This window comes from Mus caroli, unplaced genomic scaffold (assembly GCF_978045245.1).
Source record: "Mus caroli unplaced genomic scaffold, Mus_caroli_1 scaffold_13, whole genome shotgun sequence".
In the NCBI taxonomy this organism is placed as follows: domain Eukaryota; kingdom Metazoa; phylum Chordata; class Mammalia; order Rodentia; family Muridae; genus Mus; species Mus caroli.
In genome coordinates this window covers 99,129,479-99,156,199 of record NW_028227268.1, presented here as the reverse complement: position 1 = coordinate 99,156,199, position 26,721 = coordinate 99,129,479, and positions in this window count along the sequence as shown.

Genomic DNA, 26,721 nt, shown 5'->3' with positions numbered 1-26,721 from the left:
TCATTTTCCTCCATAAAAAGAGATTTTACATTTGCTGTGTTACTATAAACTTGAACTTGGATTTTGTGATATGTAACAGACATAAGTATGAAAACTGTCTCCAAACTCCAGTGCCATCTCCAGGAGGCCTGATCTCTTCCCTCCTCCCCCTCCTCCACTTTCTTCTTCCCTCCTTTTTCTCCCACTCCTCTCTCTCCTCCTCCCTCTCCCAGTGCCCCCTCCTCCTGCCTGGTGCCAGACAGTTTCAGTTCTACCAGTTTTCCTGTCATTTCTCCTTTAGGTGCCAGTGCCTCTCTACTACCTTTATAGTAAGGAGCCGGCTGCCTCCCAGGCTCTCCTTGCCCCTGCTGTTTTGTGATCTTGTCATTTTAATGAGAGCTCGTCAATAACTATGGGGGTTGCTGACGACATCACAAAGGAACTCACTTTTAACAAGTCAACTGTAGATGAATGAGGTGCCAACAGGATGGACAAGAGGATTAAAGTATTTGTGCCAAAATATTAGAAACACACACAGAATTAGCTCTCCTCAGGTTAGATATTTCTCTCTGGGCAAGTCTGCATTTAAAACTTTTATCCTTGCTTTGCTTAAAGTATTACAATAAACTTTGTCTTTTTCACAGTTACACATGTATATTTTCACAGTTGTTTTAATCAGAAAAAAATTAATGTGCTTTTGATAGCTCAGAAATCTATCACTGGGAAAAACCTTGCAAAAATGTGCTCAGGAGCAAAGTAGAATCCTCAATATCATATATTTCCTGGCTATTTGAGAAACATGGAGTTCCCCCTAAATATTTTCTTTAACAGTTCTTGCCTAAATCAATCGAACAGCTCCAGCGACTTCTTTGATAATCTCTTTTGAATGGACATGTGGCTTGCTATTGTTAACCCAATGTGAACTGTCTGTTACTGGGGCAGAATGCAATGACTGTTTTTGCTCATACTGGAAGTATTTCTTCAAATAAAATACACCACATAACGGGTGTGCTGGATGGACACCTCCTTGATGGCTTTATGTATGTGGCCAAGATCCTCCGAATGCTCACAGGCAGTGTGAAGAAGGGACTTCCCTCCATCCCTTCAGGTCTCAGCCTTGCACACAGAGGCTCTGCAGCTTAGGTGGGATGAGACCAGAGGCTCTGGGGTCCAAATGCTGTGCGCAGTGACAGAAAGCAATCAAGGGCAAAGCTGCTTCTCCCCCTTACCCCCAAGCAACATGTAACTAGAGGAGGAGAAATAGGCAGGGACAGAAGAGAGCAACAAAAGTCTCCATTTGCCCCTATTTGCCTGGCCAAAAGAGGCAGATTTGAAGTCGAAGGGCTCAGTGGATTAATGCGAACCTTAATACTGAAGCAATGTGTGTTTATTGCTGGTGACCACAAGACATAAATCTTGATAGCACAATATACAATACAATTCAGCCCCCATTTTTTCCCCCTTCTTCAGTCTCAATTTGTGTATGTATGTGTTAAGTGCCGTTGAAAAATAGTGACCTTTAATAAAGGATTGTATCCTGCGACTATTTTCCCAGACACACAGTGACCTTTCAAACCAGACTGAGGTGAGGGGGGTGTGGAGTTTGGACTTTGAACCGGCCAGACCCTGCTGTGCTCCTCTGTGAGCCTGGCCACTTTTTATTGTGTCACCAGGGAGCGTTCTGTATGCAAAGCAGGCCGGGCTGGCAGCCTGGACCTTTGCAAATCAATTTGTCTGTGAAGGCGAGTCCACTGAAGTGAAAGATGGTCTAACAGGGCACACTGCCCCCTCTCTTTGTGACATCATCGCCAATGGTACTCTTGTCAGTCACGTCTGCCCCAAAGGACTGGGGGTGGGCACGGTGCTAGGGTGGGGGTGGGGTGAGGACTCTTCCTGAGCCAACCCTGGCCTGAGATGAGGGGACAAAGCTGAGGATGGGAGATCCGCCTGGCTGGGAGGGTGATGGGGGAAGGGTACCACTGATCTGCGAAGGGCGGGTGCTGTCTGGCTGTGGTAGCCAACCCCACCAACTCCTTTTCCTAGGGGGTTTGGGCTCTTTATGAAGACTTAGAGTTCTCAGGAAATGTGAAGGGTCAAGAGCGTTAAGCATCCACCAACGAAACTGGCATCTGTGAACTTTAACCTTGGACATAAAAACTCTAGTTATAATCCCTCCTGATAGCAAACTTTATATAAGGGCTAATAAGTCTATTGTTTTCTTAAGTCTTCCCCAAACCCACAACTCAACATATAGCAATAGCTGAAAATGCCAGAAAAATAGAAAAATAAAATTAATGTGTTTCCCAATTCTAGTGTCTTGAAGTCCTTCTAAAGACAGAACAATCCTGCATTTTTCATATTATGGAAACTGGACCAATTTCTGTCTAAGCAATTGGTCTTATACTCCACAAAAGGCAGAGGGCAAAGTCTGACCTAGTGACATGGCCAGATGGGTGTCTCCTGGGAACTCTGGTGGTGAGAGGCTCAGTTTCTGAGGTGTGTGCCAGTTAGCCACATTATCTGTGGGACTGTGAACCATCTGTAGGGCTTGTTACCATGGCACACTCCAGGTGGATGGGTAGGTATGTCCTAAGCTTTGCTCTGTACCTCTTGTCTAGTTAATAGGACCGGGCTGGTCACCAAATCTCTATAAGCTTTGGTTTCTGCATCTATAGAATGAGGTGAGGAAGATCTGCCTATTTTGGTACCTAATTAGCCGTCACCAGGCACAAGCCCTGGGATGAGGAGGAGTGAGCAGGTGTGACTTCTACAAATGGATGCAGTAGAATTTGAATGGTGGTTTTTGTTTTTGTTGTTTTGTTCTCTGTTTTGCTTGAAACGTGCTCTTCCCATGAAGCTCAGGCTGGACCGGAAGCTCCAGCTTCCGTTTCCCAAGTGCTGGGATTACAAATATGCCCTTCACACCTTGGCCTTTCAGGAAACACTTATTTCATGTTTAAGATCTTTAGACATTTGTGTCTTATTTTTAAAATTACTCTATTATATCTAAGATTGTTGACTGATTTATCATATATGTAGTATTATACATACACATACAAACTATATATTTGTGTGATGTATCAATTTTTTCTGACTACCACTGTATTTTCAGTTGTAACCCGGAGCATAGGACACTAAAATTTATTTGTGTATCATGTCCGTTCTCCGTGGTGATCACAGGATGATTTACAGTCGATGTTGAGCTGACAGGGAGAAAATGTTCTTGGGAGCAAGATTTGGAAATGGAAGTCACTGTGAGGCTAGAGTATCCATCCCTTTGTAAAGCTCACAGACATGCTTGGCATGGGCTCAAGTCTGAAACAAGAGTTCTCAAAAACTGCCTAATCTTTATGTTGAGTCTTAAGTGGAGTTTGACCATGGAAATAGTGACAAAAGTTGATTGAATGTACCTGATGTAAAGAAAACCACTTTACTGACCCCTTTATTCAGGAATTGACTACAGTAATGAATGATTTCAGGAATGATATGAACATAGGAATTTCAGAGAGATACAAGGCAGCACTGAGTATTAGGGATAACTAATAGCTAAGAGTTAGGTGAGATGTCAGAAACTGGAGGCTAAGTAAGGGTCGCAGGTCTTCTTAAGCAGTGATGGCAAAGCCTACCACATAAACAGACTGCAATGAAGCTACAGGGAAAAAAAACTGGCCTTTTTACTTAAAAATAATTTTATCTATTTAATACACATGTGTTTATTTTTCATGTGTGTGCACATGCACCCTGGTGCATGTATGGCAGTCACAAAACAACTTTGTGGAGTGGAGTTTATTTCCTCCTTCCACCATGTGCGTCCTGGGGGTTGAGATCAGGAGGTCAAGCTTGGTTATAAGCTTTAATTCACTGAGCTATCTAGCTGCCAGCAAAAAAACAATTTAAAAAAATCACAAATTAGTGATGTAGAATGAAAGTTTTGGAGATGCAGGCTTTAAAAGGAGAAGGGGTTACATTAATCATCATTGGTGAAACACTAAGACTTTGGGATTGAAAGTGGGTATCATGCTTGTGGTGGAGTCAACTAATGGCAGATCCCTTGAATGAAAAACTACACAGGAGAAGTGTGGGGAGGCTCCATAAGACCTTATTTATTTGCTTCAAAGATGTCAGGCCACACCATGGACCATTAGACTTCTTGACTCCCAGAGCTTGACCAAACTCAAACAACAGTGGAAGAAGTGAGCCCAAGGTTTCCCCTCATCTTAAAGAATTCTATGCTACTCACTAAATGGGAGCTGAGTCAAGTCATCTCATCTGGAGCTCTGAGAGACTGAGGTGCAGATACAGGGCCAAGGGCAGAAAATTCTTGGAACTGGAAAGCAGAGATGTTCTTAGGAAGGCTGTTACGCTGCTGTCCCTGGAAGTACATGGGCATGATGTCTGCAGACCAGCCAGAGGCAGAGCTGAGAAAGGCCTCAGAGGAAACTGAGAGCAGCACGGCTGACTTGTCCTTGCTCTTTTCGGATTTGTTCACTTTTGGCCTTGCAAAGGCCTCCGTGAATTCTTTCCTTCTATGGCTTATCTATGTTATCTGAGAAGTTCACTTCTACAGAGGAAGGAAATTGGGGTGCCAGTGCCCAAGATAGAGGCAAGAGGCAGTCTGTGTGCAGACAGCCTGAAAGGTAATGAAAGAGCATAGACCCTTTTCACGGCACTGACTTTCCCTCTCTGCCCACAAAAGAGGACTAATGGAGCCATCTGCCTCTGTCCCAACCATGCAGTGTGCTTCTTCTCTGGGACCTAGGTCAGTGTGGACCAAGGAGTAAATATCTTGTTCAGTCTCAGGACAGCTATGTATGGGAGGGTATAGGAAAAAGAGGGCAGGGGAGAGAGGTGGGAGAGGGCAGGGGAGAGAGTTGGGAGAGAGTAGGAGAGAGAGGTGGGAGAGGGTAGGAGAGAAAGGTGGGAGAGGGCAGGGGAGAGAGGTGGGAGAGGAAAGGAGAGGTGGGAGAGGGAAGGAGAGGTGGGAGAAGGCAGGGCCTTGGAATTCTCATATGTAAAATAGGTAACTTGCCAAGAAGATAGTGTCTCCCTGGACACCTCTGACAGCAGTGTGGGAGCTCCTGGTGTTATTTCCAGTTGCCTGGACCATTGCAGATGCCTATGAGAGTGAACTGTGGGAAGGAGGCTAGCACAGTGCATAGAGGATGATGTCCAGTAAGAGGGAGCAGTTGCACTATGTGCTCATACTTACATGAGATCTCTCTTCAGTTACCAAGAGAAGCCTTGCAGCAGGTCATGTTCTTCAGAATCTAATCTAAGCAAGTTCCCCACAGTGGAAAACCAGACATTGGATGGAACGGTGGGGTGGGGGGTGGGGGGGAGGAGTTCCAGAGAAGACTCCCTGGCTACTGGGAGGGAGATCTTATGGTGGTAAAGATACAATAAAGAGGTTAGTTAACATAATTTTTATGTCTTCTCGTTGTGTGTGAATGTACACACACATGTATGAAGGATTCACCAGGCACAGTGCTAGACACTTTAGCACCTCTGCAAGTCACCCCTCTTCTTGATGATAGGTCTGTTTCTCCCATCTCCTTTTCAGACAAGGCCCTCACTGTGTAGCACTGGCTGTTCTGAAACTCACTCTGTAGACCAGGCTGGCTTCACAGAGAGCTGCTTATCTCTGCCTCCCACGTGCTGGGATTAAAGACCCACTACGCACCACTACGCACGCTATATTTCTAATACAGCGCTGCTAACCCTAGGTGTTGTGCAATGGACCTCTCAGACGTCTTTTCCACGCATGCGTGTCTGAACTGTGAGCCTTTGGATCAATACTCCCCTTCTCATTCCTCCTGGCCCCTGCTAACCATCATCCTGCTCTCTGTCTTTATGCCTTTGAGAATTTTAAATTCCTCGTGTAAGTGAATGCCTGGCTTTCTTTGAAATACATTCACAAATTTGATCTCCAGGTAAGGTCAGTAATATAAGACTCAGGTCACAGCACTGCATGTGCATTTTAGACAGACAAAAAATAATTGTGAAATATATATGTATAGTATGTCCCAAATATTTTCTGATTCCTAAATCTTCTAGTTCTATGTCCAGAGCAGACAGTGCAACATCCAAAGCACACACATTGCTGCCATAGGCAAAGCAGGCACTCGTGCATTTGGGTAAACAGTTGAGTTTTTCCTGCTCAGTCTGTGCATGTCAGCCAGGCTGAGTGCTGAGGACTTTGAGATCACATTTGTGCAAGCTCCACACACTATGCATGGGGATAGCTTGTACCCATGTCCCTCTCCTCTATCCCGGGATGGACGGAGGCAGCCAGGCACAGCGTCAGCCATGTACCCAGGTGAGGAGACAGAGATGAAGCAGGAAATGTTCAGTGAGCGCCTAGGCTTGGGCTTTCTGACGGGGCTGCTAACGCACTGCATTTTCTTTGCTGTCATTTTGCAATGGTACACAAATTCTGCTAAGAATGCACTCCACCTGCACACCAGACCAGTTGCTCCCTCCAAGGTCCAGCCAGAGGTCCAGGAAGACCCTTTCACCATCAGCACCTGTGGCCAGCTGATGGATGGAAGCCATGCTTCTTTTAGAAACTGTCATGTTTCTTTTAGAGCTCTCATCATGGCTGCAAACCACAGACAGAACACCTGTGCATTTTTTGCTCTACCTTTCTTGTGCTCATTCATGGCCACCAGAGGTCCCACACCAACCTGTGCCTCAGTTCTCGTCACCATATTACCTGCAAGATGGCCCACTCTGTCCTCATTCTTGGCACAAACATACATACCTCTCCTGAGAGGTATGTTTCTCTGTGTGTGTATTTGGAAGACATTTGGGGGAAAGGTGATTGAACCCTGATTTAAAAAACAGAGAGAACTCAAGAATCCTGTGGCCCAGTCTCTGGCTGAACAGTAAAAGGGAGGGCCAGTGTGGTCAGCTCTCACCAGCTTCACCTTCTGTTTGTTTGCTCTAAACTCAGGTGAGCTCTTTCTCTAGAGGGAAACAGGCAGTTTCCGACTTTCATATGTACAGCATATGACAGGAGATTCTCTTTTGCCAGTTTATCCCTGAGCCCATCAGTGTGAGCAGAGGGATGCACCGATCATCCTCGTGGGTAATGGGACAGTCACTGTGGCCAGAGAAAGGAGCTCCTCATCATAACCACTGGGTGCTAGGAAAGGATCTTTCTAGACAATTGGAATGTGGCTCAGTTGTCAGAGAAGGAAGGATGGGTTGATGTGCTTGCCTTTGGAGCATACAGGACAAAGAGATGTGGGGCTGAGTTGGCCTCTATGGAAATAAGACTTCATACTTCTAATTTGGACTCTGCTTGACCAGAGAACCTTTTGGTTGAATTGTATGGTAAGGGGCTGGTAGTGTCCTCCGAAGGAAAAGCAGGCATGTGACTTAGAAGGTAGCTGATGCTTCTTGCATTTTGTAAGTAATGACACCTGCAGACATTCTAACAGACATTTGCTTGATGCCTAGTGAAGTGTTAAGCACTTCAGAAGTTTCTAGAATAACAGGAGACAAGGTCCCAGGCTTGGAGGAATTTGTAATCTCCTTAGGTTGACAAGATGTCCACATGTGAAACACTTAGAGAAGTGCTCCTTTGAGCTTGTGCCCAAGGTGTCTGCAGATGAGGCTCAGAGCTGTGTGCACAGAAGGGCAGAGAGATGGGGCCTTGGGCTGAAAAGCAAGGGAAAGCTGCCTGGAGGGTTTCGATCTGGGATATGGAGAACAAAGCACATTGCCAGAGCAGGAAGCTGAACTCACAAATAATAATGCTTTTAAAATTTTTATTGTGCCTTAGGAAAAATAAATGAAAATGAGCTTTGTGAAGGGTGTAGCGAGGGTGGATACTGCCTCAGGGTGAAGACTTGGGTTTCTTTTCCCCAGGAATATGAATGTGCTTCATTCCTGGGCTAGAACTTGGGCTTGGCAAAGGACAGCTGGCTTTCTGCAGTCTCTGCTAACATTCCTGGAGGTTCTCAGCTGTGGATCCTGTAAATACCTCAGAAAAGTAAAACCCCTGGAAGTTTTTTACCCTGAGCAAGCTAGGACTTCTTTATGAATGAAGGAACAGGAGACTACTAAAGGCCACTGCAGATAGCAAGTCAGTCAAGCATTTTCGCAAGAGTCACAAAGGCACAGGAGAGGGCAGCTGTGCCAGGCCAGCAGAGCTCAGTGAGTTACACCTGTGGGGATGGGCTTCAGCACCAAAGCTGTTTCTGGGCCTGCTCTGCCATGGCTCCTATCTAATGCAAACAGAGCAAAGGGGACTGGATGCATGGTAAAGCAGAGCCTTTGCTCTGTGGGCAGGTGTGAGAGGAAAAACAAGTTCCAAGTGTGCCAAGTTGAACTGCTTGATTGATGTCTTACTGTACAAAAAGGGGCTTTGTGACTCAAGGTTGTGAGGAGAGGCGGTTATGTCATCAAGACTGCCTAGGAAGACAGCCATATACAAATGGCAGACATCACATGTGACCATTTCATTGATTTCAAGATGGGGAGACACTCAAGTACACACTACCCTGCCTGGTCTTGGTCCCCAGTCCATCAGTCACTGGGCTTCCCTGCCCTGGCTGGCCTTGGTCTCCAGCCCATCAGTCACTGTGGCTCCCCTGCTGGTTTTGTGTGCTGGCTCATGCCACATCTGCTCTCCTCTGATTTCGATTTTACTTCCGGCTTGCATTTTAATTTCTTCATAGCTAAATGTTACCCTCTGACTGAGCATCTTGGGTTTTACTTGAAGTCTCATCCCATTTCTTTATTTGGTTGTAACCATTGGAATTCAATTTGAAGAATTTATTTTTAATTTTTAATTACCATTACTGCATTTTAAGAAAAAGAAACCAGTTTGGCTGCTTCCCTGCTGGAGCTCCGAACTGAGTTTGCTGGAGACCACTCTCTGCTCCTGGGGATGAAGCTGACCTCAGTTCACAGCCCATTGTCTTTACTCCCTTCCTGGTGACTAATACTGTAAGATTTCCTTTAAAAGCAATTCTTCCTTGAAGTGGGTTTCAAATCCCCAAAGAATTTCTAGGAGGGAGGAAAAAAAATCCTTTAATTGAAAGCAAGAGAAAACAAAACAAAGAAAGCATAAGAGATCTGACAAAAATATCATGTTTAATGAAATCAAGTTCTACCCCTGCAGATGGCTGGGCAGACACAAGAATGACCCAAAGACAGAAAAACCGGTTTCCCTCCCGTGTTCTGCAAAGTGTGGCTTTTCTTTTGAATATTCCCCGTACCTGACCAGGACCTGTCCCAGCTTCTGAGCCTGACTATCCAGGTAGCAGGAGGCGTTCTCAGCTGTTCTCTGAGCTTGCCCAGCTTCTTAACTGTGTGTACTCGGCAATGAATTTAATCACTTCCAAGTGATTCCTTAGCTTCCTTCTTTGTAAAGTGTCAGAAGTCTCATTGACCTTGGGAGTGTGTGAGGATTATTTAAGACAGCAAGAAGGTTGTTCTTGGTGTGATGTTGGCCCCTTAAGAAACAGAACTGGTCATCAACCCATTTTGACTTTATTTTTGAGCCAGGTAAGGTGTAGGGATCCACAGGGCATCCAGTTTCCCCAGTGTTCTCTGCTGAAGAGGGTGGCTTTTCCATGGTGTATGCTTCTGGCGTGTGGTGACTCGTTTCATGTCAACTTGACACAAGCTAGAATCATTGGAAAGGAGGGAACTTCAACTAAGGCAATGCCTCCATAAGATCTGGCTATAATAAGGCATTTTCTTAATTAGTGATTGATGTGGGGTGTAGCCAGGGCCACCACACTGTAGGTGGTGTCATCCTTGGGCTGGTGGTCCTTGGTTCTTCAAGACAGCAGGCTAAACAAGAGATGATGAACAAGTCAGTAAGCAGCACCCATCCGTGGCTTCTGCATCAGCTCCTGCCTTCAGGTTCCAGCCCTGCTTGAGTTCCTGTCCTGACTCTTTTCAGGGATGAATTACAGTGTGGAAGTATAATTCAAATGACCCAACTTTTGGTTATGATGTTTCACCACCACAGCAATTGTAACTAGCGAGGATATAGCATTTTTGTCCAAAGCCAGTGGAGTGACAGGGGTAAATACGGCCAACGATATGACAAGCTTGGTCATCACTGTATGTAACGACCACCTGCCTATTTAAATACAAAAGGCTGCTGATTCTTTGTTTAGTCTGTCCCCCACCATGGGCAACTGAGCCATAACCTCATGTCAGCTGGGTGCAACTTTGCACAGCTCAGGACCTTCCTGGTGTGAGACAGCAAAGGGGCCCAGGCATTATTTGTAGGCTCCACAAGTTACTAAGAATAACAGTCACTAAGGTAGAGTTTTAAAAAATAAACAGAGAAAGTGCCGGTGACTCTCAACTTCCCCATTAAACAAACTGAGCAAAATGCATGACAAACAAGCACAATTTTAAACTTCTATAATTTAAAAATAGGCTTTATGTTGTTAGGAATTAGTGACATCCAAGATTTTCTGTCCTCTGTGTGTGTGTGTGTGTGTGTGTGTGTGTGTGTATACATACATAAAATTTCCTTTCCTTTCCGACTGACTTTCTCACTGTCTTTGAAATGAAATGTCTCTTCCTGAGCCCGAGAGACTGTTGGGTACCTTTTACCTCCCAACACAAACGTGCCGCTTTCCCATAGTAGAAGTGCGCTGTGACTTTAAGAATTACATAATGAATTCCAAGGTAGCAGTGACATAGTTTATTCTGGAATCTTCTTTGCCAGAGAACAAGGGAGACCTGTGTACCTCTAATCCATCTTTTCTATTTCCTTTTCATACACAGCAGAGTGATTTCAAACATATAGTCCGAGTCTCAAGCCAGACCCTTGGCTGACATTTTTCCTTGACTTCATTTTCCTTTCTTCTCCCTTGGCCTCTCCCATTCTCCGGCGGTCCGTTTATCTTGCTGTACCTTATCTGCCCATTTCTAATCCTCTTACGATTGGGTGGGAAGCATAACTCACTGGGATGGGGCTTGTCAGGAGGATATTGCCCCTCCTTCTCCTCTCTTTACCTCTTAGTTGCTTTTTGGTTCCCTCCCTCACAGCAACAATTTCTCCTGGAATTCTATATTTTAAAACTGCAAAAATTCCTTATGCTTCGACTACACTTTTACCCTAGAAAACCTTCATATCATAGCTACAGTTTAATTGATGGGAAAGATAAATAGCAAGGCCCCTATTCCAATTACAAAGGGCTTCACTTTAGCAACAATAGCTGGGACACTGGCAGTGGGTCTGTGAGCTGAAACAATTGCTATCTCACTGTTGAATCTTCTGTGTGATTAGAGAACACCTGGGTTCCTTGATCCGTCTGCCTTCCCGGAGCTTCTCTACAATTCTTCCCTGCCCCATTCTAGACACCCCCAGTTTGATAGAATTCTTCAGCAGTGGCTGGCTGTTCCTCCATTCCTCTGGTGCACAAGGCCAGGTCTCCTGATTTGCACCCTTCTCCTGCTTTCCAGGGGCATGAAGGGACACGGCGGGAGTGAGGCCTAACAATGCTTGCCAATCACTAGGAGAACATACTCTCTCATTGGCTTTGCTTTCTCCACGAGGCATCAAGCTAGTTACACCTGGCCCCCAAATGATTGCATCCTCCACATTAAAGTTTATTGCCTTCTACAGTAAGGATGAAACAAAAGCTCAAGAACTTGGAGACAGACCACAGACTTCTTAGCAGTCAGAGAAACTCACCCAGTATATATTGTGAGCAACAGAAAACAAACTCCAGGAAACTCCCATGGGGCTGCTTGACCCCAGCTCTTAAGTCCACCCACTCTAGAGTAGCAAGGTTGTTTCCTTCAGTGTTTGGGAGATCTTTTAATAATTTCCCGAACTTGTTTATCTTTGTTGAACATCTTTTTAAAAGTCCTTTCTTTCCACTTGCTTCAGAATATTTCATTTTGCTCTCATCTCTGCCAAGCTTGCAAGTGCACCAAGGGTTAAATCTAGTTAGCTAAGCCAGTGCTTAAGACACTGCCCCTCCCCCACCCCCCAACAGTCTTAAGTGGCTTAGTTTCCACTAGGAAAGGTGAAGTCTCAGGAGACAGTCACCTGGGAGAACAAAGTTAACAGCATCGAACTGGAATACTGAGTCTTAAGGAGATGGGCATACTTGTTCCCCCCAAGGCCAGTAGGGAGACTGACAAGCTGCGTTTGCCCATTTGCCCGGTCATTCTCTCTCTTTCCACGCACTGCTTCTAGAACTCCCTGGCACTCGCACCCGGCCTCACAGAAAGGGAACAACCGTTCGTGTCCAGACACATCGCAGACTTCTGGCAAAACAGGCCAGGCTCACGAAAATTTACACTTTTCCTGGCAGCTGGCCGAGAGTATGAAGACTTGGCTTAGCTTCACTTTCAGTTAGGAAAGCCCTTTGGGGGTATGGAGAGGAAAGTGTGTGTGTGTGAGGGGGGGAGCAGCAAGATCCCTGGGAAGGGTCAGAACTGCTGAAATAAATATCACTTCTTCTAGGGAGAGCAATTCCTGTAATTATATCTGCCCAGTGACTTATAATCTGCAGTCTTATAAGAGCCTGTAACTTTCACATTGTCTCCTCGTGTCGATTTGGGTGGCACTGAAGGTGGGGGCGGAATAACACCTTGATTTTAAAAAGTGGCAGTTCTGGTGAGACTTGGCTGTTAATATGAATGTCACTCTGGCAGGGGTCATCTTTGAAATAATGCCAGCGGGACATTTGCTGGGATTTATGGTCATGGGGAAGGACTTCGAGTTGGGCTTGGGGACTGGTGGATGTTTTTAGCTGGGGGACCCTGTGCAGCAGCTAACAAAGGAACTCAGAGAAGGAAGCTCAGATGGCGGGGGGCCATGCTCAGAGCAAGCAGGGCTGGCTCTAGACCACAACCTGCCATAGCCCTCTCTTCATCTTTCCTGGAGAGCCAGAGCCATGGCCTGCCAGTCTTCAGGTTGTGGGTCATTTCCTCTTCTCACCAAGCCTCATTCTTTCCACACGGGAGGCTTTTCAAATTAATGTTTTCAGTCCATTAAAGACTTTTGGCAAATATTTTGTTCTGGTGAGGGCAGAGTTTCATCTGTAAATGGTCAGGCTCACGTTGGTGCTGAATGGTATGAGAAAGATAAAAAAAAAATGAAGAAAAGAACAGAACAGAAAAGACATCATTAGCTCCCCCCCAACCCCAGCCTCCAACTCCAATCTATCCTGTGGGAGTGGATGGGGAGTAGATTGCCTTGCAGGATGGAGAGGTTCTTCAGCCTTCTTGGAGGTGGAAGTCAATGAGTGAAAATTATTTGCAAAACTAGCAAAGGAGTAGGAATACTGGGCTTTCATTTTCTGTCTCTAAGAAATAAATTAATTGAAAACTACAAAATAAACGAACTGATTCTCCGAGACTGGATAACTCGCAGCCCTACCTCTTTGCCTTGGTTTTCCAGGTAGCCTTTCTGGGATACCTCTGTGCTTGAGGAAATCTACCTTCTTCCAAATGAAAATTCCCTTCTCTACCTGATTAGAATGAGAAACATGGAGAGTTTCAGGCAATGGCTGGCTTCCCTTGAACAGACAGACGGATAGAAGCAGCAGGTCCTGAGCAGCCAGAGAGCTTGGGGCCTTGGCACATTCACAACTCCTCATCCTGTGGACGGGATGCTAGGCTTGCGTTTCTGAAGCTGCTCCTGCCCCAGCCCTGGACAAAGAAACTGAAGCTCTGAGGGCATCCTCTGTTTCATCCTGTGGAACATGGCATAGGGTTTGGACATCAAGTTCCTGAGACTTGGGCTACACATCGTGCCATTCATGGTACTTGGACAAGATCAGCCTGGGTAAGTATCTGTTGGGGTATAAAAAGGATGAATTATACAGCTTCAGCTTCAAGCTTGAGATTTGTGGAAGGAGTGCTTTCTTTATTCACTCTGTTGCATTTCTATACCTAAGCCAGAGAGGCCTAGAGGGCCTCTCCCTAACCAACATCCAGGATAACCAATGGCCAGAATGATGGCAGCTTTTCCATCCATATGATTCAGTTAGAATCTCCTATGTCTATTCCTTAGTGGGGAGCTTTCAGGTAGCATTGCCCACACCCCAGTACTGGGTATAAGCATCTGAGCATTGAGATCTGAGTCACACATCTGCTTTGCTCCCCACTGGGTGCTGGGTGCTTTGCATGAGGCCTGGCACTCATAGGCTACTTGGTTGTACTAACAGAAACACAACTTCAGTTCTAGCTCTTCTGTCTTAATCTACAAAGCAAAAATAAGGTCCCACACCAAAGCTGCTCTCCCGAAGGCCATGAAGGTCTCTGGGGTTTTTCTGTCCCTGCTGATAAAGCCCCACACAGCACTCAGTCTCTAGAGCAGCAGCAGGTGCTCATAGGATCTGTCTTACTATTAGAGGTTGCACAAAGAAATAAGCAGTTCTTCCTTGCAGGTAAGTTTGAGCATGGCTACCCATTCAGTCTACCCCTATAATCTTCTCATTCTTGCCCTTTGCAAATAACATATTACTAAGCCTGACTCCAACAGCTGGTGCAAAAAGCATTGGGTACCTGGTGTGGCCTGTTTGGTGCTGGAGTTGGCTTCACGACCTCCTGGTTTTGTCACCTAGTGCATAACCTTTGTCCCATTTAAACCCTAAGTTTCTTTACTCCTCAGAGGAGACGCAAGACCATGTGGATTTGCTGTGTACTAGCTGTGAGACACTGTCCATGTTGCTGAATCTTTAGCTCAAACCCTCAGTGTTCTTAGCTGTAGGATGGGTTGCTGATAGAAATCTCTTCTCAGGGCTCTGGAGTTCTTGAGCTGACCTGTGGAGGGTGCTCAGCAAAGGGAACACTTGCCATACATGTCTCTCCTCTCATAGAAACAACATGAGCCACATGGAGGGGAGCATGGCCCAGGAGAGCTCTGTGTAAGGGATGGCTGCCGCTGCTATAGTTTTCTCCTCTATGTATCCAATTGCCTACTAGCAGTTATACTTAGCCCTGGCGACTCAGTTCACATGGAGGCCATAGCTTCCTTCCAGGTTTCTCTGGCCTCCTCACATATGCCTCTCCCTATGGGGGTCACTTTCAACATACGGAATCGCCAACTCTGCAGTGATTCAGATCAGCCGAAGAGGAGGAAGTAAAATTCCACACGCCTTTACAATCCAGCAGCTCCTGAATGCTGCCAGCGACCACCATCAGGAAGACCTGCATGGAGGCTGGAGAGAGGCCCTCGTGGAGACGCTGCTGCTTGGATCCAGTCTGGAGCTTCTGGCTCTGGCTGTAAGCAGCAGCTTTGCCTGGCCACACGTTCTCATTCTTACCGTGGATCCTCATCCTGTGTTGGCTTGGTCCCTCTCCTGCCTCTAGCTTTTACTTCTGTCTCACATGTCCTTAACTGGACAGCATTTCTGTACTGACTTCAGAATTTCCCAGGGGAAGCATCTCCACCGCCCCCTCCTGTAGGCTGTGTGAAGCTCCTCAAGGGGCATCTTGCTACACTGGCCCAGACATCCTACTCCCACAGACCTTAACAAGGGTGGCAGTGAGAGGTGTAGAGACTCCAACCCCTGAATTAAAGTGTCGTTCTTTCTACCTGCAGTCTAAAATAAAAACAGTTTCTGGGGACAGCAAGATGGCTCAATGGGTAATGACACTTGACCCCAGGTCTGAGAACCTGAGCTTAATTCTTGGAATTCAAGTTGTTGCTCCTCTTCATATCCCCACATGCCCCCTGTATATCCTCAAAGGTAAAATAAGCAAACGAAAGTAATGTCCGGCTAGACATGTAGTAGTAATAAGAGCTGTAGCCTGATTATTTGTTAGGTTCCAGGGTCTGGTGCTTTAGGTTTATTGAAAATCATTTGGTTTTCACAAAAATTGCACAATATCCAATTCTCATTATACAGACGAGAAAGTCAAGGCTCTAGAAGGTCCACTAACCTTTCCAAGGTGACAGAACTGGTTAAACAGCAGAGCAGGGCATCAGATGTTGGCATAATTGGTTTAGAATTCATGTTTTCATCCATATGATCTGAAGAAATTCAACAAAACTCAGATTTGCCTTCTTTTGCATTTTTTTTTTTGAGAAATAGCCCAAGTCAAAATGATTCAGTTCTGTCTGTCTCCGTGTCTTTATCTCTCTCCCTTGTTATTCCCTCTCTCCCATTATTGCTGCTATTTTGCTGAGATTCCGTGTGCCTACATTTGGCCAACTAGCCAGTCTGCTTCCTTACCATACAGTGGGCTAATTGTCTCTGAATGTCTGTCTTCCCATCTGGACTCCAGTCCCTGAGGGCCAGCACATCCAGGTGACCCGTGGAAAGAGGCTGGCCCAAGCTTGCAGAGCCAGTGTGGGTTTTCATCCCATGCTCAGAGTGTCTTTGCCTGAGGCCATGCTCACACTGGTGTCTTGCTCGCACTCTGCCTGGCTGGGCTTAGCTCACATTGTCAGTAGTTTTACCAAAATTATAAGCTGGCTGAAGGAGGTCCCCAAACTGATCCCCAGATAGTCTCCTGCCTTTCTCCCTTCACCCTCAAACTCTTTCTTCATGGGATGATGGTAGCTCCTGTAAGTGTATGACACTAAATGTATTAAGTTAAATACTTGCCCGTGAAGAAATCAAATGTTCTCCTTATTTACAAACCCAGTATCATACAGATCAAACAAACAAACAAACAAACAGCCCCACGAAGACGCAGAAAACCCTGGCTTCTTTCTTTGATGGACTCCTCCGGGAGGATCCTGCTTTGTGCAGCTACTCCTAACCCTCTCTAGAACATGGAACAGTGCAGACTGTCTGTGCCTCTGTCCCTCTGGGACTAGCTCCTCTCCTTACTCTTGGGATGGGATGGGATGGGATGGGATGGGATGGGATGGGATGGGATGGGATGGGATGGGATGGGGAAAGCTTCTCCTCTCAGGGGTGAGAGAGAAGCTTTTATTTGCCTGGTCAACACTTCATCTTTTGTGGTGTTTATTTTCTCTTTACCAGTTTCCACGCCCTAAATAAAGCAGCAATGTTCTTTAAGTCTGCCTTTCTCCCTCCTTCCCTTCTTTCTTTTGGGGTGTGTGTGTGTGTGTGTGTGTGTGACTGCATTTTTATTCAACTTGAGCTCAATTATTGGATATCTGGTTTCTGCCTTGCATTTTGCTGTTTCTCTTGTCTACAAATATGGATTGAGTTTACCATGGGCAACAAAGTTGCCATCTGTGGGGTTGTGGGAGAACTCACAAAGGTGCAGGAGCCAGGGATGGGGTGGGGTTAGGGGTGGTGGTGGTGGTGGTGGGGTGGTAGCACCAAGAACCATGTTAAGAAAAGACTAGTCACTACCACAGGGAGTAACACTGAACACAGCAGCCTCTTGGGTGCAGTAGCTATAGTCTTCCCAGTTGAGCACTCTGAGTTTTCCCTGAGTTATGTAGATAAAGAGTCTTTTTTTTGATTATTACAAGTAATCCCATGGGAGTTAGAGACATTTCCTTAAGTTTCTCCACCACTCAGAGTCTCTGACAATTAAGTAAATTCAAATTTCTCATTTTGATAGTGTATGCGAGCAGGACCAACATATGTTGAGGCCTGGGAAAGAATATTGGGCTTTTGGCTTATAGATTTGTACAAATCATTTTATGCAATATAACAGACAGACAGATGGACAAACACTGTTTCATTTGTAGTGCTGGGTACTGAGCCTAGGGCCTGTGCAGGCTGGGGAACTGCCATTCCATTGAGCTATCTCCCCATGCTTAAACAATGAAATCTTACAACCAAAATATTGTCAGAGACATACTTATACTAAATAATGAGCTGTTTGTCTACATAAAACTAAGATCTAACAATGTCTCCTGTTTTTATTTGCTAAGCCTGGCAAACCTAGAAGGGATGCCCTTGAGCAGTGTGTGCCTGAGGTATTTGTGTTTTTAACTATGTACTTGATGAGAGAAGGCAGGCAGGGCGCAGGGAAGAATTTCTTGGGCAATTGGTGTTAAAGGAAAAGTCATAGGAAAGCTAATGGTGTGGATTTACCACAGAGTGATCCTTGTCATCTGAAAGATGCTTAGTCTTAGTGGGCTCGCACCAGGGGAAGAAAGGAATTCTGAAGTCTGCTAGGAAAACTGAGATTCCTTCATTATGGACAGGCACCGATTCCTTGGGCAGCCCACTTAAGTCTGCTTTATCTCAATGTCCATATCTGTCAAATGGGGATTAATGATAATTATTTTATTTACATGCTAGACTTATTTTGAATCATAAGTTAACAGAGAGCTGAAACTCTTCTAAACACATAAACTTGCTACGGCACTAACAGGGAACTGACCAGAGACCTTGCTTAGATTTACCGGAACTGCCCACAAGATTTGGGGGATTTGGGCGTTGGCTTGTGCCTTGAAGCCATGCTTGAATATTCTTTATAGAAGGTATGCTTTTGTCCACACAGACTCCCTTCCTCCTGTGGCAACAGAAGTCCTTTTCAGAAGGTCCCAAAATGTTTCCGTCTTTCTCTGAATGCTATTTTTAAGGCAGTTACTCTTCTCAACCCCTCAGTGGGATTCAAACATGTGACCAAAAAGAATTTGGGACATTTATGTTCAAGCTGGCTCAACTTAGCAGAAAACTATCTGGGTAAAAAGGAGAGTAGAAAATGATTGAACATGGCTTTCTCCACAATGTCTTCAGCATGTCTGTCAGGTACATAAACAGAATGTGTCATGTCCATAATAAGACATATAATTCACATTGCACTTGAGAGTTTACAACGTGCCTTCTCTCACACACTGTCTCATCCATGTGTATATTATCTCCCTCTGGGCAAAAACAGGCCTTTTCTTTCTCTGCACACATCTGCGAAGGATCACAGGCTGCAGACTGGGGCAAGGAATAACCAGATCCACCTCCCACCTCCCTCCCATACCAGGCTGTCCTTGACAGCCAAGCAGCTCTCTTCTCTCTTCTCACTCCACTCTATTAAAATGCTTACTTAGCATGGTCCGATCTGCTTTAAAAGAAATCCCTTATGTTAATATTTTAGTGATTCTTCGAGATCATCCATTGTAGTTAAATCATATATACCCTTCTCCCTCAACCATCAGACAGAGTAAACTTAGCAACCCTCATTAGGACAATGTTCCCAGGACCTCTAAGCCCTTCTGGGACAAGGATTTTTGTATCCTTTACTCATTGTTTTGATAAGAATATTGCATACAATAGGTGCTCAATAGTTATTGAACGAATAAGTGAATTATTTTTTGAAGCTAAGTCAAGTCTCCTCCAATGAGCTTTAATAGCTCTAAAGATGATGCCAGCTTGCTCACTTGGCCCAGGCACATGGTAGATGTAGAAGGACTTCAGTACTAGCCATGTGCCATGTTTTCTACAATCAACCCATGAAGGAGCATGGACATCTTGTATTATTACAACAAATTGTAACATTAGCCGTGGCCACTTTAAGGCTACAGACACATTCACTCTGGAAATTCTTCTACATCATACTATTCTTTAAAATGTGTGTATGTTCATCAAGGGCTGAACGTCTCTAATTTGAAAAATCTGAAACCCAAACAGCTTCAGAGTCTGAAACTTTGTGTGTTGACATGATGCTAGGGGTGGAAAATTCCATGGTTCACCTCGAGTGACAAGTAGTTGTCAAAGTGTTGGTATGCTATAAAATATTGTATAAAACTACCTTCAAGGGACTTGCTCAAGGGACACCCAAACACATGGAGGATTCCAGCTTAGACTTGAGCTCCGTTCTCCTACATCTCATTATGTATATGCAATACACCCAAATCCAAAACCATCTGAGGCCTGAAACTCATCTGGTTTTAAGCATGGAAGATAAAAGATACCCAGTTAGCACATATGTGTGTACACACACACACACACACACACACACACACACACACACATTTTTGCTGTAAAATAATTTTTTTAATTTGCTGCTTTAATTATTGTATCAATTATCATTTTGCTTTCACAGTCTCTGCTTTGCAATTTACAGCCCCCCAAATTTATTTTTCATCTCAAACATTCTCCTGGCCTTTGACAAGTCCACAGCCCCTAGGCACTATGCCTACAGCTCCTGATGCATAAAAAAGAGTTGCCTGTGGGTACTTCCAGGACCAGAGTGACCTACAGGGAACAAGAGGGCGCACTAAACTGTAGCTCAGCATCCCTGAGAAGCTGTTTTCCCTCCCCTGTCCCTGTGTTCCCTGGCCTTCTCTGCTGCCCTGCCCCATCTGCCAGGCTCCGGGTGTGCGCTGAGAGAGGGTGCGCGCGCAGTTTTATGGGCTCTCTAGTTGTCTCCCAAGTGCGAGCGTCTAATTAGGCTTGACACTACCGAGGCGTTTCCCTGACATTTATGTCACTGTCTCTCAATCTTTAGCAGCCTTCGGTCTTGTGGGAAGCACAACAAACAACATAAAATTCCCCATTAGAGGGGGCCCTCGGAAACTGTGCTCCTGTTTATTAGGCGCGCTAAAAGGGGAGGCCGAAGGGTGGGACCGGGCGTGTAGATTCTGGGCTTGGAGGAAGAAATAAAATGGCTCATTTAAATTCTTAAGAAGTGCATAGACAGAAGACACCACGAAGACCTCAGAGAAGAAAGGCCGTCCATTGAACAAACTAATCACATGGTAATCAAAGGGGAGTCATTCGCTGCCTCCTGAGAAGTACTTTAGAGGTTCCAGTCCGAGACTGGAGACCCTTCTTAAATTATAGATTTTTTTTTAAAAAAAAAGAATTGCACCAAGGAACGTGCAATTACATGCGGAATAGATTTAAAGACAAAATGTGCTCAAAGAAGCTGAATGCAGCCAGGAAACCCAGGGCTTGCAGAGCAAGGAGAGACTGCTCCAGGCGGGAAGTTCACTCCCCGCTCAAGCCTTACATTAAGCCTCGCCCACCGACCACGCCTCTCCCCCGCCCCCAGAAAGCCCGGCCCAGACCGTGTCTCATTCCTACCTGGCTTTGGGTATTTAACTTAACAGAGGCGCAAGTGAGGGGCAGCTGCCCGAACTGTCTTGCTGTAAAGTGCATCCAAGTTTTGCAGACTGTAGATTTTAAGGTTCTGCCTGAAGTGCAGGAAGCCTAGGGAAGCTGGGAGACTGTAGAAGCAGGCTCAGTGCCCCACTCAGGAAGGCTACAAGGGATGTGGGGGCTTCCTGACCAAAATTCTTCTCCCTTTTGCCCTCAGCTTCTTGTACAGTTTGCCCACTCTGCCATAGCCAACGTGGAATTGGGGCTTTCTGGAAACAGCAGCCCAGGCTCAAGTGGGTTGGTGATCAGATCCTGCGGGCAGGGTATCTGGCATAAGGGTGGGGAGCAGCCAGTGTCTGCCTTCTGGCCTCCTATATCTGAGTAGCAGAGCTATCTTCCAGTGACCACAGCAGCTGTCCTGAAGCCTCAGGACTTTGGGATGGAGGGGTGAAAACAAGTGAAGGCCTGGGGATGCCTGTCTTTGTAAAGTGATTTGAGAAGTTGGGAGTCCTGGCAAGTGAGAAGGATTAGGACCAGGTGTTCTTTCTAGATGTGTAATCCGGGGACAGCTCCTCTTCATTTCTGGTGGAAGTTAGATCTGCTGACACATTCCTCTGAACTGTGATGAAATGTTCAAATGAGGTCAGCACAAAGGAACCATTTAGTCATGTCAGCCGACGCTAGGCTGAGCCTGGCTGCCAATGGTATCTGCAGAGATTCCAGCCAGGGGGCAAGTTTGTCTGCTGTTCCCTTCCTGTCCTCTCAGAAGAAAACAGTGGAGAAGGGACATAAGATCTGTGAAGTTCTTAACAAACAGAACCCTTCAGAAAATGTTTGAAGCCTCTGTCCTCAGTCCTAGGCCCATCCTCATGAGTGAAGAGACAGGCAAAAGCTTAGCCCCAGGACATCAGTTAGCCCCATGACAGGCACAGGCAGGTTGGACCAGCTCCTGCTTCTGAGGACCATCTCTCTGTAGACCATGCATTCCATCTCTGGGTACAGAATGATTATACCCATCCTGGCTTGCCGCTAGCCTCTTGCAGTTGCTGCATGAAATAGCTGCCACACTAGGCGAGGCTTCAGATTACATTGAAAATAAATCAGCTTCCATGCAGGGTGGTCATTTGGAGGTCAGGGCTTCAAGGTTGGCTCCTGTCAGTCTCTCAGGCCATGGTCTGGAATCTAATTCATCCGTTGGGTCATTAGCTCTACAAGGAAGGAAGCATCTAAGAGCTTTGTGGGATGCGCTTAGCCATGAGTCCAGACGAGAAAGCAGGTGAGGTGGGAGTCCAGACAAGTTCAAAATGGCACAGGACTGGCCAGCCCTGCAGGGAGACCTGAACTTCTCACTTGGGTCCTTGAATTTGTGGAGATTCATGTGTCTTGAACTTGGATTCAATTCTATTTTTAAAGGACCTGAGATTCCCATGTGATAAAGCCTTTATCTTATGTTGCTTTCTACCCCAATGGATGAATTCTCGGGTTTGAAGTTTAGAATAATACCCAGCATAATTTCCCCCCAACTTTAACCAGGTTCATGGATTCATTAAGTCTCTGCGCGGTGGGGAATGTCAAGGCCATCAGGCAGGGACAAGACTGAGGGGGCAGATGTCCTGCTCTGGCTCGGATCTGCTTTCTGTACCCATTCTTGAGCAAAGGACAAGTTGGGGTCAGGTTTACCATTTCCTTTATCCCTTGCCTTCTCCTGTTCCCTCTGGTCAGGAAGTGATAGTGGATCAGAGACAGACATGTCTTACTACAGAGGGACAGCACCAGACTGGAAAGAATCTGAAAGAAGGCGAAAGCCAGGGAAGGGGCCCAGCTTGGCCCTTCTAAAATACAGCCAGGAGCCAGGGTAAGCCCTGCATCAGTTACCACTGGTTGGGCACAGGGAGAGGAGGGAGGAGAGCACAGGGAAGGGACCCTAGTTCTGGTTCCAAAGGCCTCTGTAAGGAACAAAGGGCAGCGATGGGAAAATTGACATTTTATGCCACAGTCTCAGTGTGGTGTCTGCCTGCCACAGACTCTCAGCACCATGGTTTTCTTCCTGGTGATGGGCTCCACCTGAAATCCCTTCCAGACATAGAGTGCATGGCTCAGGGGTCACAAATGGTTGTATGGCTTAAAAAGCAAAGTTGGGAAACTGCTGGTGTAGCCTAACAATGGGGCTTTGTGTTGCCTCCTGACCCCGCCTGCCAGAGGGCCTTTTGTTCAGGCAGTTGCTGGCACTGGACGGCAGGAGGCCACAGGAGGCCACAGGCTCTGTGTCTTTCTTAAAGGCAGAAATACTAAAGGCAAAAATACTTAAAGGCTGGCATTTGTTTCTTCTATCTCCTTACTTTTAGAGCCTGCTCCTCTGGGGCCTCTCTGCAGGAGTAGCGCCCTCTTCCCTTGTTTGTTTGTAAGGCAGGCTGGACTGAGGGAGGCTGGGTGAGTGCCTCACCAGCTGTCAGCTTGGGATGAGGTCAGACAGGGGCCACACCTGTCCTAGGTGAGCAGGGGTCATGCAGGTGACTAGACTATACTGGAGGCTCAAACAGTGTTCAGGAACAAGAACTGTTGGCTTCTCTGGGAAAGGAGCTCCCTTGTGATGATGGCAATAGGCTGTACTCTGGCCAGGTGGAAAAGGCAGAATCCTAGATGGCCCATGCTGGCTTTGAACTCTTAGATGTTAGGTCATCTGAGGATGGCCTAATCAGCACCTTGGTGTGCTTTGTTGTGTACCACCCAGGAGCCGGGCTCACAGGCATACACCAGCACACCCAGGTTACATGTGCTGAACCTTGTCTTCAGTGTCTGAGTAAGTTCTGAGTTTTATGCATGCCACAGGTTTAGAGCAAGACTTGGTAAACAGTAGGCACTCAGTAACTGCCAGCTTTGGTTCTTAGCAACAAATCAATTGATTCCGAGGAGAAAGGGACCCCTCCTCCTCTTGGCCATCAAAAGTCCATGTGACCAATCCTTATGTCCACTCTAAGAGGCTTTTCTGATCTCTTGAACCCACAGGGTCTTTTCTTCTACAGATCTTGGTATTTGTGGCTGGTGCTTTGTTGCCTAATCAATTTCAAAATCTCTGCCTTATTGTTCTCAGTTTAACCTCTTGGGTACCAATGGGGGTAGATCTTACACTTTTAAAATTCTCTCTCTCTCTCTCTCTCTCTCTCTCTCTCTCTCTCTCTCTCTCTCTCTCGTGTCCTTTGTGTACACATGTTACATGAACATCTGGAGGCAGAGGCAACTTGCAAGGATCTTTGCTGTCTTTCAGCTATGTGGGACCTGGAGTGGAACTCAGGCACATTTGGCAGCAAATTCCTTAACCCACTAAGTCATCTCACTAGCCCATCAGGGTAAATCTTATTAAATATTTTTTTTTGTTGACAAATTTCACTTTCTGCTTGTCTTCTAAGAAGCAAACTCTTTGAGTGACTATAATTTGAGGACTAACTTTTCACATAGAACAAGGTCCTGGCAGTTTCATGCTTTTTATAAATTATATTTTAAATTATTATTATTATTAATGTAGTTTGCTAGTAGGTATATCTGCATACCACTGTGTGCTGGTGCCCATCTAAGCCAGAAGAGGATGTTGGATCTCCTGGATTTAGAATTAGAGATGGTTGTAAGGTACCAAACCTTAAGTGTTGGAAACCAAACCTGGGTCCTCGGGAAAGGCAGCTATACTTTTAACTGCTGAACCATCACTTCAGCCTCTAAATTATATTTTACCAGAGTAGGCGTATATAATAAAACTATTGCAACTAAAACAGTATAGCATAGGCCCAAGGAAAAGATAGAAAAATCAATAGAACAAAATGTAAAGTCCTGAAGTACAGTCAGATTTTCCCAGGGCTCTCTTACACTGCAAAGGTGGTGGGGGAAGTCAGCGAGGAGTTACAGTATTATTATTTGCTAAATAGTGTTAAGACGTCTATCAAGTCACTTAGAAAAATTAACAACTGTATCCCAGTATCAGGAAAAGGGTAAATCATAAAGTATAACCATACTAAAGTATAAGTAATATTTTGAGAATAAACATTTTAAGCAGGCATAGGACCACACACAGTATAAGATAAACTGATTGGTTTAATAGTATAAAATCTAGACATTCCATATGGGAAACTGTCATTGAAATAGGAAATACCCTCTGGCTGGGTAGTTTGACACAGCAAGAATACAATAAAAAAAGTGGAAAAAAGGACAAATGGGAAAATCTTTGTAATGTATATTTCTTTAATATAGAAAGGACAATGAATAAAAGCCAGCAAAACATAAGTATACTAATAAGAAATCAGGCAAAGCACATGAATAAATATTTCAAAGAGAAAACATACAGATAGACAAGATACAAGAAAATTTGCTTGAAGGTTTAAAAAAGATTCATTTTTATGTGTATGTGTGTATTCTGTGCCTGTGGAGGCCAGAAGATGGCATCAGAGCCCCCTGGAACTGAAATTACAGGTGTTTTTGAGGCTCTGTGTGGTGCTGGGAGCTGCATGTGGGTCCTCTGAAGAGCAGCCAGTGTTCTTCACTTCTGAGCTGTTGAGCTAACCTCATTCTGTAGTTTTACAAGAGCAACTAAAGCACATAACATTTCCATCTACCTTGCAGGCTGAGTTTCAAGTGTCTTACCATGCTTTTCCTAGGGCTTGCCAGGAGCAGCTATCGAGCAATGCCATCAGGCCTCCTGCTTACTCCTTCATTCCTGCTTTCTCGGGCTGCTTTCTACCTGCCCATGCCCTGTCTCTTTCTTATCTAAGTGCATCTTGCATTATGAGCTCCCTTGCATCCCCTGTGTCTTTCTGAGTCTTCTGTCCAAGGTGCCCTGCCAAGCCATCAAGGATGTCTGAGTTCAAAGACAACATTTCCTTCTGGAAGGGCTTGCTCTTTGCCAGAATGCCACGGGTTTCAACTCACTTGATAATTGCGGCCCATATCTTGACTTGAATAATGGAGATGCAAATGTTTCTTTGAAATCGAGATCTACCTAAATGAATGTCTAGCACTTATATCTTTTAGATCTTACAACGCTGATTTCAGTCCATGAGACGTTCCCTGTGCACAGTGAAGTTTGCAACCTCTGCTCTTTGTGTCTAAGTTACTTTCACAATGTAGGCAACACGATGCACAGTGACTCTTCCTTTCTGGTAGAGACATTGGAAAACCTTTCAGGGTGGTGGGAATGCTCTCCAATGCTCCCAGGGCCCAGGCTATGGAATTAACCCATCCTGACTTTCCTCTGTAAGTCTGCAAAAATGAGGGAAGGAGTCTGGAACTTGAATAAGTAACACCTGCGTTTTGCACCAGCTCACTGATGGGGAAAAAAATAAAACATTTTCATGAATCTCTCAATGGTGGTGCCTTTCTATAACTCTTAATCCAACCTGATAATAATAACTACAGAGATGCCACTGAGCCTGCCATCATCCCACCATCATCAGATACCATCATCGCCAGCATCGTTGCTGGAGGCCTCTGTGTAGTCACGTAGGAGGCAGGACCCAGAGTGGCTTCTTAACGTGGAGGAGGTGTTTGGGGAATTTCTCCTCTTCTCCAGGATCACGGTTTCGCTCTTCACTCCTTATCTCCTTCAGAACCTCTAGTAGCTGTACCAAGACTGGGGGAAAGAGAGTCTTCCAAAGAGCTGCCCCAGGCAGTGGAAGCTCCCAGAGACACAAGGGGCGACAGACACAGAGGTGGAGCAAGTCAGAATAGGCAGCAAGGGCTACGCTTAGCAGAGCCTCTTCCAGAAGGTACTGAGTGAGGTAATCTCTCACCCTTAACTTTATGACTAAGGGCTCCTTCTTTGCTATTGTAAAAAAACTGGGCA